This window comes from Triticum dicoccoides, chromosome 5A (assembly GCF_002162155.2).
Source record: "Triticum dicoccoides isolate Atlit2015 ecotype Zavitan chromosome 5A, WEW_v2.0, whole genome shotgun sequence".
NCBI classification, from domain to species: Eukaryota; Viridiplantae; Streptophyta; class Magnoliopsida; order Poales; family Poaceae; genus Triticum; species Triticum dicoccoides.
Window position 1 is genome coordinate 100,972,877 of NC_041388.1, and position 10,566 is coordinate 100,983,442.

The window sequence follows — 10,566 nt, forward strand, 5'->3', positions numbered from 1 at the left end:
AGATTGCCACGCTGGATGCCTACGTGGCCTGGGGAGGTTGCTAGTGACCAAAACAAAACAGTAGACGTATTTTGGTCGTAAACGTCTTCGACCATTCCAGAAGAAAGGTCGCTATAGTCAGTTTATGACCGCTAGCTTTTGACCTTCTGTTTTTGGTCACAAAAAGGTTGCAAATGAAAAACCATGACCTTTCAGTGACCAATAGTGGTGGTCACAAGTTGACATATTTCTTGTAGTGATTGGGATCGACACTCTTACTTATCGAAAGAGGCTACAATTGATCCCCTATACTTGTGGGTTATCATCGATCACATTGATCGAGTCTTCGATGATGAAGCAGGGGCAACAAGGACAGGGTGGGGGTCACTGATGGATCACTATCCAACCTATTCTAAGAAATTTTGGATAAGCACGTAAGGTACAATGAGTGGTTACAAAAGCAGGCTATGCATCAGAATAGGAGCAAACAATGAAAGTAGCAAAATCTAATGCAAACATGAGAGAGAATGGAATGGCGATATCGGAATGACCAAGGGGGGTTTGCTTGCCTGGAAGCTCTGCTGGAAAGGAAGGAGGGTCGTCAGTGACGTAGTCGATCACAGGGGTATCAGCAGCGGTCTCGGGGTCTATCGGAGAAGAACATGGGGAAGAATAAGTAAATACAAAGCACATAGTTTCACCACTAAGCATGACATGACAATATGCGGTGCTAGGGGTGCTCTAACGCAGTGTTGCATGACACTGGGGAAGGGGAATAACATCTGATAAAGTTTTCCCGAAGTTTGGTATTTTCGGATAGATGAAGCGAAGGGGGATGATTCCATGTTCGCTATGATAGAGACATGTGACAGATGAATGGAGAGCGTATTCGGATTCATCATATTTTTCTGAGCAACTTTCATGTATAAAACATGTTCATCCGAGTTACAGATTATTTTCTACGAATTTCTAAAATTTTAATAATATGCTGAAATTAATTTTAATTCAGAAATAAAGATTAAAATGCTATGGGCACCCAGCCCTATGTACATAGATTGTACACAGAGGCTAACAGTGGGTCCAGGGGGTCCCAATTGACCAGTCAACATTTGACTGGTCAATAGGGGGTGGGGCCCCCAATCATACACTGATTAGTCTAGTCTAACAGTTCAGTTAACTAAACTAGGTGATTAGGCTAATTAAGTTTAATTAATTAGGGTAATTAATCATTTAACTAATTAATTAATTAATTATTTTTATTAATATATTTTTATATTTCTTTTAAAAAATAAACAGGGGCGTGGGCCCCTGTGGTCAGTGGCGCACAAGGCCTAACGGGTGTGGGCTAATGGGGCTGCGGGCTGGGCAGCCCCGAGCGCTGCGAACGGGCACAGCCGCGGCCGCTGCGAGGCCGGCCGGGCAGCGAGTGGCGCGAGAGCCAGCTGCCGAAGGCGAGAGGGGCCACGATGCAGGGCGACCGCGAGGGAGCGGGCCGAGGCGCGGGGGTCAGCAGCGTGGGGGCGGGCGCGGTGGTGCTACCGCAGGGCGAGCAGAAAGGGGGTTCCTACAGGCAGGCGGCTCTGATACCAACTTGTTACGCCCCCGATTCGACCGTACGCTAATCATACACGCAAATGTGTACGATCAAGATCAGGGACTCATGAGAAGATATCACAACACAACTCTAGACACAAATAAAATAATACAAGCTTTATATTACAAGCCAGGGGCCTCAAGGGCTCGAATACAGAAGTTCGAATACAAATGAGTCAGCGGAAGCAACAATATCTGAGTACAGATATAAGTTAAACAAGATTTCCTTAAGAAGGCAAACACAAAAGCAACAACGATCGAAGAGGCAAGGCCTCCTGCCTAGGACCTCCTAACTACTCCTGGTCTTCGGTGGCCTCCATTTAGTAGTATCCGTCGACGGTGGCATCTGGCTCTAGGGATCCACCAACTGGTTGCAACAACCGGAAATGAGGAAGTAAGGGGAAAAGGGGTAGCAAAGCAACCGTGAGTACTAATCCAAAGTACTCGCAAGCATCAGATCTATACTAAGTATGCATTGGTATCAAAGAAAGGTATGTATGTGTGGACTGAACTGCTGAATGCCAGAATAGAGGGGAAGGCCTAGCCTATCGAAGACTAGCATCTTAACACTACAAAAAAATACACTTCCGTGATGATACGTGTTTGTCACAGTAGGTCGCTTTTTTTGTCATGCATGTACATCCATGACAAATTTATGACAGAATCAAGATAGTCATACCTATGCTGTCGTAGAAGTGTTCCACGACATTACCAAAATTATCATCACGGAAGTGTCCACTTCCATGACGATAAATCACGCGTGACAGAAGTGCTTTCATCAAGGGTGACCGACACGTGGCATCCACCGTAACGGAACGCCGTTAAGCTATCGGGTCGGGTTTTGGATCCGATAACCCGTTAACAGCCCCGACCAATGGGGATTTTCCACGTGAAAAATCATCATTGGCTGGAGGAAACACGTGTCGGCTCATCGTTGGGACAGATGTCAACCACTCATTGGACGGAAGGCCCCTATGATACGCCGACACGTGGCACGTCCCAACAGAGGCCCATTCCTGTGAAAAGGCCGGCCCGTTTGACTTGGTCAAAAGATGGCAGGCCGGCCCATGGAAAGCCTGTTGACGACCTGTTCGAATATAGCCCATTTACAGTCCGCTAACCCAAGGCCCGTTACGCCCTATCCAAATTAGGCCCAGTAGCGTCATCTGGGCCATCCAATATGATTCCAGCCCGTTTTCACTTCTGGCCCATGTATGGCCCATGACGTCTTTCGGCCCATATGAGGCTCTATGTAACTCTTGGCCTACTAACGGCCCATGGTGAAACTGGCCCGTAATGAACAGTGTATCACTTTACACCCATTAACGACCCGTGGTGAAACTGGCCTGTAATGAACAGCGTATCACTTTATACCCATTAACGGCCCGTTATTCCGTTGGGCCGTTTCCAGCCCATGTTATCTTTCGGCCTTCTCAGAGCCCATTTATTCTTGGGCTCATTTCCAGCATTCGTTTACTTACGGCCCGTTACTGTCATTTTCTGCTTGTGGGCCAAATTCAGCATGTGGTTACAGTCGGCCCGTTTGTGGTCCGTTAATACGTTGGCCGTTTTCATAGCGTCATCAAATACGGCGCGGCCCATGAACAGACGATTCCAACTCTAGCCCGTTTACGGCCATAATGCGGCCTGTTATTGGCCCATGTTTGGCCATCGATCATACTGCCCGTATAAGGCCCATTGATGATACGACCCGTAGAAGGCCCATTGTTTCTACAGCCCATAGAAGGCCCACTGTTTCTATGGCCCGTAGAAGGCACACTGTTTCTACGACCCGTAGGAGGCCAAGTGTCACTACAGTAAATATTAGCCCATGGTTATTGTGGCCTAGTTTTAAAAAATAGGTTATTGCAGCCACTAGAAAACCGCGGAAAAAGAACTGCAATGACTAGAAGCAAACAAATAAACAAGACACCAAGGAAATAAATAAGCAAGCAACTTACGCTAGGCTATCACGGCTATCACACATATTACATCCACTGGGCATCAAAGTTCGCCACCAGTGCAAATAAACGCGCCGACAAAAGAATATACAAAACTGAGAGCACTTCAGAAGGCACTAGGTCTGGCCAGGTTGGGCCCGCCCAAACAACTGAAGAAGCTGAGTAGACCTCAGTTGTGTCAACGATAGATGCATCAACACTAGATTTAAGGCATGATGGTGCGCACGGCAGTCCTCTGACATCTTCATTGCATCTTTGACTTCAAGTCAGAGCTGAGCTGAATCAAGCCTTTCCGCTTTAAGTCGAGACTGAAGAAGTCGAACTGATTGAGGCAGCGACTGCATAGAGGTTGTCTCACACCTGCTGGTGAGTAGCTTCAACTCACTGTCTTCATCAAGACAGGAACTTGGGGTCATCTCGCTGTCCTCAAGATGGTTTGGCTCACTATCTTCCCTAAAGTTCTGCCTAGCGTAAGAGATACAAGTCTGAAAGAGAAACAAGGAGACACGTGACAGGTTTCACAATTATATAAGCAAATAAATGGATCTGTTCTGCATAAGGAACAAGTTTTTACAACTACAATTTGAAACTGGTAGTTGTTGCAAACATCCAATCAGATGTAAACAGCAAAGCAAACAACAGTGGAGGAAATGACGCCTACCCACATCTATACTAGAACAAAGTTTGAAGGCTTGAGAGGGATGAACTTACATTACATGTTAACACGGGCTGGACAAAGCCCTTCTCCATGTTGATGGAAGGATAATTCAATAAATTCCCCAAAGAAAATTCTTTATAAGCGTTGCCATTATTCTACATTTTGCAAAGAGTAAATATAGATCAAATAATATTGGAAGAAACAGAGGATAATGAAGCTCAGGTGCAGACTGATGATACATAATCAAATAGCAATTAATTAAGTACATCGTTACAAGGCAAAAGGGAGAGAGGTACTGACAAGAGCAATGCAGAGCCCATTATTGTTTTGAGATCGTATGATCCTTTGAGCAAGGAGATTCATCTGAAATTAGTTTTCATACAAGAGAGATGGTAAGGCACAAGCAGTAATTTAGGAGTTCAAATTTTGAATTGATATCATAGACAGTACCTGACGCTGGGCTCCCAGCAGTTCTAATAGGGGTTTGGCCACTGGAGTAGGGGTAAAATGTGGTCCAGTTGGGCCTGTGTTTTCTATGGCTGCTGATCTATCTGATTTAACAGGTATCACTACCTTTTCCAAATACCTAGTTTGTACTCCTTGATGATCTGCACTCACCCTCTTCCTTTTGGACACCTATTACGAAAGAACAACATTTGACTGGAAAAACATAGTGTGACGACACATGGAATAGGTACAGAAAATGGATAGGTATGGCATATACTCATATATGATGCTTAAACCAAGCAGATGGTGTACCAAAGTAGAAGTAATGCAAGAGGTCAGAAGCAAAATATGTGTGTCCAATACAACTTTGCAAAGTTAGAGCAAGCACCTTGATGGGTGAATAAGATAGGCCATCATCCACCATGCCAAGTTTGTTAGGCACTGGATCATTCCGCAATATTCCTCTCGTGCGCCCATTCTCATATTCATTTTGATAATGTTCAATATCTGACATGCATGAAAACATAAAAACAAGTGAGATTTTCTTTGTAATGCAGAAGTGATTCTAATCCAATACTGCCTCCCTATAAACCCCTTTGTGCTATCTCTGCAATTCTTTTAAAAGATGCCATGCATGTTGTAATTTGTTGTGTGCATTAATATAATGTGGCCTACTACTCAAAATATGAGAGCTCCAGAAGTGATGACACTTCGCAGATGATAGCTTCAACATATAGTAAAGAAGAACAAGTCGACTTGACCTGACAGATTCAAAATATACTAAGGGAGAACAACTCGACCTGACCAGTCGACCGCATGAGAAGAGTATCATCTTAAAGAAGAGCAGAAGAGCAAGCAGATTGAAGATATTACAAACCTTTTAATACAATGTCGGTTGGCCACCCATGATGAACCAGAGCGCACAGAGAAATACAATTCTTTTCGATCTCTCCATATGTGGCTCACATGCATTTCTAAACTAAAGTAGGAACATTTAGCTAACCAATTAAACATCTCTCAGTTTTACTAATATCAGCAATAATATCAGATATGAATTTGTACAACTAAGCTTGTTTAGCTCGATGGGTGGAGCAGTGCTATTATGACACGAACCACGTAGGCTGATTGTGGTCATCATAAAATGGGGAAAACATAAGCATGATGAGTACAGTGTTGACCGTGGCAGTGGGATGGCAGATCTGAAGCTGCAAACCGCACAAAGGGTAGTTAGCAACAGATGTTTGCTTTGAAATAACAATTAAGATTTGGTATGGACAAGAAAGTACGGTCAACAAGTGACAAAGAAATGCAATTATGCTGTCTCTCTATATGTCGCGACATGCATTTGGAAACTCAAGTGGGACCTTTAACTAAACAATTAAATGTGTCGGTTAACTAATATCAGTATCATATCACAATCATATTTGAACAACTAAGCTTTCGAATTCTGAGTGTTGTGTTGTTTAGCTTGAAGGGTGGAGTAATGCTAGTACGACAGAAAGGACCTACGTAGATCATAGTAGAGTAGATAAAAGGGGAAAACCCTAAGCATCAAGAGAAAAATCAGGAAAGTTGAACTAGCTGGACCAGTGGGTGGCGCACATGCTTTTCGAAACGAATATAGGAACATTAGGTGACCAATTAAACGTTCTCTGTTTTAGTGATTTGAGCATCATATCAGATTCGTATTTCAACACGTAAGCTTTGGGTTGAGGTCTTGAGGAGCAGTGCTAGCACGACACGAAGCACCTACGATGATGGTAGTGAATATAAAGGGGGGAAACCATAAGCTTTACGAGTATAGTGCCCGTGCCATGGCGGGTCTGAAGGTGCAAACCGGACAAAGCTACTTCGCAACCAATGTTTGCTTTCAACTAGCCACTGCGATTTGGTACGGACAAGAAAAGTACAGTAAACAAATTACGATCTATTTTCTGGGTGAGATCAATAACTTAAGCAAATATGGAAGAGTACCACCTCTCTTGCGACGCCGTGTAGGCCTATGCTGGTACGTTGAGGGTGCTGCAGGTGCGATGGCTGTCGGCGGCGGGGAAGAAGACTTTATACGACAGACGGCCGGGTTGGGGGATATATCCTGTTGCCGTGGACGAGGTGGTCGTAGGAGCAGCAACAACAAGGTGGACGACGGCGCCGATGAAGCGAGAGGAGGCAATGAAAGGATGCTGGTCTAGCACCATGGATGAGAGACGTCCATCTCTTGCAGTGGACGACGGGGTAGGGGTAGCGGCTCCGCCAAGGTGGAGGATGGGGTGGCGGATGGAGGAGGCTAGCCATAGTGTGGAGGTTGTCGTGCCGCCAACGGTGTATGAATGGGGAAATGGAGGGGAGTGGGGGATCTCAAACTTTGGGACACGCTTCTCTGAAATGGGGGAAAGTTACGAACTTATCCCCCGTTTTAAAATTTCGGACATCGCGTCGGTTGGGGATAGGACGGTAATCTCGCATCTCCCAAATATTTGCCGATAACTATTTCGAGCGAGGAGAGGGTGTTTTGCCACCCACGGTTGGCGCCCATGGTGTATGAACGGGGCTGACAGGTAGGGCGGTTGTGTCATGTCTGATGGAAGTTACACATCTGCCCCTATTTAAAATATAAGCCTACATCGATTTTGGACGAGGATAGTTTGTTTTGCCGCCCACCGTGTATGAATGGGGAAATGGAGGAAGAGACACATGTCTTTCGGACGAGCTTGAATCAAATGTGTTTTGCCGCCACATTTGGTGCCCACCGTGTCTGAATGGGCTCAGAGGCCGTCGTGTCACGTCTGATTGAAGTTACTAGTCTACCCCTATCGACAACAGTGTAAATCCTGTCGATAAGGATGTCAAGTGTCAGTGGTAGACAGTAATTTCCATCTCGCAAACACTTGCTTCGAGCAGCCCACAAATTATAGTGGGTGTTTAGCCGCTTCGTTCAAAACTTGGGAGAATTAGCATTCACGTTTGCCCTGGGACCTGGCAAACTAAATTCAAATCCAATTTGTATTCGATTACGAATATCCACGGATAATTATACATTTTGTTATTTATTTCTTCAAAACCACAAAAAAGATTTATTCCACCTTTATATATGATTATGCTTTAGAAATGCCGTGATCTTCGAATTCAGTAGGTTGGATACACTCTGAGACAAACAGTTATTTCATCCAATACAATATGCTCACACGACAAATAGTTCACTTTATGTCAATCATACAAGTTCTGAGGATTACCTCGAACAAAAAATTTAGATCATTACAACACATGGACAACATAGGGGGTCTTGCAACATAATCCATTCAGAGACATGACACAACATGCAAGTACAATAATCTAATGAAAATTTGAACTGGTATCTAAAGAAGAACCGGGATTATCTTGGGCTTCAGATAGCAGAAACAGCAGGACCTCCCCCATCTTCAAATGAAACATTCTTACTTCCTCCAATTCTTGGGTTGCTTGCATAATGTGTGCCGCTAATTTCGTAATTTCCAGCCTCAAGATAAATATTACCTCATTCATGGCAGCCACACCATCTCTTTCTGCCTCTAGTAGAGCCTCAAGCACTATAATATCTGTACTCAGACTGCTCTCCGGCGGTGTTGCCTCTGAACTGCTACCATCTGGTAACATGGATGGCGCACTGCTTCCACAAATAGATTCTGGGGTTGTACATTGTGTCCTAGTGTGAACGGCATCCTGAAAGGTTTCCGCTGGACATCAGTAAGAGATAGTTATCGTATGATCCAGGCAGTAAGCTTACATGGTAAACGATGGACGAATTATTGCAGAGCATGGCAAACTATATTCAAAATGGTTCGAAGCAGCATCAGCCGAAAAGAAATTAAAATGGTAAGATGAAACTAGGGATGTAAGTGGCAAATAAATGAAATCCGCCACTCCCATCTAGTTAGTTTTTGCTACCTCCCTAGTTCATTTTCCTCAAAAAAACAAAAACTCTTTTGAACTATCATACCACTAGTGGACTTTACTCGGGATTAAACCGGATCCAGTTGACATCCCTAGTTGAAAGGGAGTGTACAACCGCTATATTTAAGTTGCCAAGGCATCTAAGCAGTTGAAATAATGTGAGAAAGCACTTAACAGTGTGGCCTCATATAAACTACGAAGACAGTCATGTGATGAAGTTGAGAGGAAAAGTTAAGGACTCAAATGAAATAGGCATGCATTTCTTTACGATAGTACAACAGCCACTGCTGACATATTGGCCAACTCAGGTATAGCGTAACAACAAATAAGCATTCGAATCAAGCAATACAACAAAGCAGACAACTGAACTATTTGTAATTCGGTAGGATTATATGTTGAGGGCACAAGCCAAGAAAGCAGCCCACTCGCATTACATTTCACATGTACTAAAACACACTGGCTTACCATATGTTGCTGTGAAGCCTAGCTGCTATTGCAATGTTCTTTGAAGATATCGTGAGCATCCCGTGGTTGCAAATCTAGTTGTTGTAGTTTATTCTGCACCATCTATTTAGGTAAAATTAATTTTAATCGCATGCACTGGTCCGAATTGATCATCAATGGTTCATCTAAACTAATGAAAGAAGGGTGTGTGCATACACGACAATACTCCCTCGGATTCTTTTTACTTTGCGTATAACTTTTTCTCAGTTTTCTCGTATTAGTCTATGTGTTGCCGATTCCTAGCACTGGTTTCCTTTTGTGCCCTGCCCCATCCGCCTCTGCCCTAATTAATTGGCTAATTAGTCTAGAAAAATTAAACCAGTGCCCTCCTTGGTATGCGGGTCAAGAGTTATGGGCAGAGTAAATAGAATCGGAGGGAGTATATCTGCTTCCCTCTATTTTTATGCTTGCTCAAGGTGCCAGCCCCAAAAGAATAAATATTTTGCTTGATGGGGTTGGCAGCTCCATAATTAATAGAAGCATCAAATTAGTCATGCAACTTGGGAAGATCAAGAACACACAAACAAGTAATGAAAAGAGGCTCGGAGTAGTGATGTAATAGCTAGCATCAGAAAATGTAGGGTAAAACGAACAAAAAGCAGCGGAACCAAATGCTAGTTTGCTGATGTGTAATTAAGCATAGAGAACATTAAGCAGTCTGATGGAACCAATAGGTGGCATCAGAACAAAACTAAAGCATATTAACTATATGTGCACTGGTATGTAATTTAGCACATGTAACATGTTCACTGTCAGAAGTATGTCCCTACAGGTGCAAGCAGAATAACGCATCTCATGAAAAACTGAATGATGCCCTGAAGAAATTCAAAGGTGCGGTGCTTATGCTAGCAAAGTGAACGTAGGCGCTGGCCGTTGGCTAATAGTACCTGATTCTCGGCGGCATATGGGTATCATTGTCATACTTGATAGCTAAGGTTCATCGATGGTGCTCGTGTTGTGGTTGAGTTTGGGTCGGCTGTTGCCGTCGCTGAAGCGGCTCCGGTGCTACGGTTGCGGCGCCTGTCGACATACAAGAAAGCTCATCTGTGGTAAGGGAACAGTTGCACGATAAAGAGAAAAACCGAAGGAGTACAAATCGAAATAACCTGATGAGGCTGCGGCGTCGGTAAAGTAGGGCTGGTGGAGTTGAATATGGCATCCGTGGAGCGGGTCCGGTGTAGTGGACGAAGGCTTCGCCGGGCGCGTTGTACAGTGCTTTCGGTGAGGCGGATCTGTTGCGGCGGACGAGGGCTTGTATGAAGGGCCAGCGAAGGGGCGGACGAGGGAGTCAGTGAAGGGCCTAGGCTATGGTGGACGAGGGCACCGGTTAAGCAGATCCGATGCGGTGGACCATGATGGCGGTCAAGGAGATCTAGAGCGGTGGACAATCCAGTTGCTGAAGCGGCTCCGGTGAAGTGGTGAGTTGGCAGTTGGGGGTTCCAAGGTGCGGAAGGTAGATCCGGCGGGGTGTGAGGTCCACCGCTGCGGCGGAGG